Source organism: Gadus macrocephalus, chromosome 2, assembly GCF_031168955.1.
Source record: "Gadus macrocephalus chromosome 2, ASM3116895v1".
In the NCBI taxonomy this organism is placed as follows: Eukaryota; Metazoa; Chordata; class Actinopteri; order Gadiformes; family Gadidae; genus Gadus; species Gadus macrocephalus.
Window position 1 is genome coordinate 3,976,279 of NC_082383.1, and position 2,500 is coordinate 3,978,778.

Consider the following 2,500-nt stretch of genomic DNA (forward strand, 5'->3'; position numbering starts at 1 on the left):
ATTTTGAGCGCCTCGCTGCCCGAAAGTGACACCTGCTGGTGTTATGTGGTAACTACACCTGACCCCACGCCTCAATCTTCACGCTTAGGCCGTCAAGTCGAATAAAATAATGTAGACCGAATCCAAGGGTCTATATTAAAATGATTACAATTTAACTATGTGAATTTCAGCTGGAGGTGGCTCAATACAACTCTTAATACTATAATGATGTATAATATCTATCTGAATGATGTCTAGAAAACACAACAGACTGGGAGTTCCCTCGACCAGACCAGCACCCTGAGAACAGGAGAGAGATCATACAGACACCCCCGCTGTACCCCCCCCTCAGCCCCCACCCTCTGTCTCCCCCCTCCCAGCATCACAGCCCATCGCATGGGCACAGATAGGAGATAAAAGGGAGAGTGGGGAGGGGGGGAGGGGGGGGGGGAGAGCAGGGTGGGTGAGGGGTATACAGTATATGGGCATCCCGCCAGCCGGTCTGTGTGGTTGGCACGGCGATGCGGCAGGAGGTGCCCAGAAGGGGGGGCAGATGGGCGCCGGGCCGCGCGGAGCACCTGCTCCACGCTCACGTGCACACGCTCACGCGCACGGCTGGCGAGCGGGTGCACGTGAGCGTGGAGCAGGTGCTCTGCGCGCGCAGGAAGGAGAGGGCGGTGGGGACGGAGCCAATAGCGGCGTCTCGGTGTGGATGTATGTGTGAACGCTGTACGCGTGTGTTAGGCCGCGTTAGTATTTATATATGCTGTGTGTGTGTGGATTCAAACAGAGGGAAACACATTCTGATCAGATCCACCACCCCCCCCCCCCCCCCCCCCCCCAAAGGCTCCTCAGCCTGCAACCTGCTACTCTGGGAAAGATGATGCACGCATGCCCACACAGACACACACTTAGACAAACACACACTTAAACGCAACCACACACACACACACACCCTAACGTGCAACCACCCACAGTTAGACACACACACACACACTCACTTAGACACACACCCATACACACTAAGACAAACACACCATGGCCACACACACACACACACACACACACACACACACACACACACCCACACACATACATGCACCCACACACATACATGCACCACACACCCTCCGTCTCACAGAAACACCTTTGTGACGTGTGCACATGCTGCCACATGATAGAGCGTTGTGCACTTGCCAAGCTAACAGCACGTCCCTCCCACACACAAACACCCTTGCACACAGACACACACACACACACACACGACTCACTCACATCCTCCAACTGTACACCAACGTGCGCTGTGTGGCACGTGTCATCTCCGTGCACTAGCTTGACAGCTGAATGTGTTGATAGTGTCACTCGCGCCCACTCACACATTGCACATTGGGAGGGGTCATGTGATCAGAGTGACTCACGTGCACATATTGTTTAGGGGCGTAGTCTAGTGGCTTAGGCCTTGAGGGTCTGGGTTTGATCCCTAGTCCCCAGTCTACCTGTAGGAATGCCAGAGCAAGGTGACCGCGCAGAGTAGTGACCTGCCTCTTTACTGTCTAACCCCTACCTGCTCCTTAATGACCTGTCTCTGTACTGTCTAACCCCTACCTGCTCCTTAATGACCTCTCTCTGTACTGTCTAACCCCTACCTGCTCCTTAGTGACCTGTCTCTGTACTGTCTAAGCCCTACCTGCTCCATAATGACATGTCTCTGTACTGTCTAACCCTACTGCTCCTTAATGACCTCTCTCTGTACTGTCTAACCCCTACCTGCTCCTTAATGACCTCTCTCTGTACTGTCTAACCCCTACCTGCTCCTTAATTACCTCTCTCTGTACTGTCCATCCCCTACCTGCTCCTTAATGACCTGTCTCTGTACTGTCTAAGCCCTACCTGCTCCTTAGTGACCTTCTCTGTACTGTCTAACCCCTACCTGCTCCTTAGTGACCTGTCTCTGTACTGTCTAACCCCTACCTGCTCCTTAGTGACCTGTCTCTGTACAGGCCAACCCCACATGCTCCTTAATGCCATTGATCTGAATTCTCTGTAAAGTGTGTGTGTGTGTGTGTGTGTGTGTGTGTGTGTGTGTGTGTGTGTGTGTGTGTGTGTGTGTGTGTGTGTGTGTGTGTGTGTGTGTGTGTGTGGGGCTGGGGCGGTAGGGGGTGGTTGGAGGGGGGTGAGGGGTGATGAGGAGTGCACTGGAGGAGATAAGCAACATCTGGAAGGATTAGGATGATCGGGACATCTTAAGCGCATTTAAAGATTTAAGTTTATAAAAGGGTCAGGATGTTTGTTGACACACACTGATGAAGCTCTTAAACCACACCCTGCTACGGGGCATGCTCACGCACGTCTCCACACTCACGTGCACGCTCCTGAGATCAGAGTACATGAGCGTACTTCTACAGATGCTCTGATACCGAAGTGACCCAATAACCTCCATACATTTCTAGTATAGGATAAATATATGCCTGTATTCTATCTATGGTCGGTGAATGGCTTGGTGTGTGAGCGGCTGTGAGAG

The 2,500-nt window shown here is 52.5% G+C and overlaps 1 protein-coding gene across 1 annotated transcript in view; it reads left to right on the forward strand.

The window, feature by feature from the left end:
- The first annotated feature begins 1,938 nt into the window (after positions 1-1,938).
- Positions 1,939-2,500, forward strand: part of nfixb (nuclear factor I/Xb) — a 21,687-nt gene continuing 21,125 nt past the window's right edge. Inside the window, 1 exon segment of the mRNA XM_060071994.1 lies at positions 1,939-2,500. This exon segment is cut by the window's right edge and continues 606 nt beyond it. The gene's annotated coding sequence lies outside the window, so the exon portion shown is untranslated.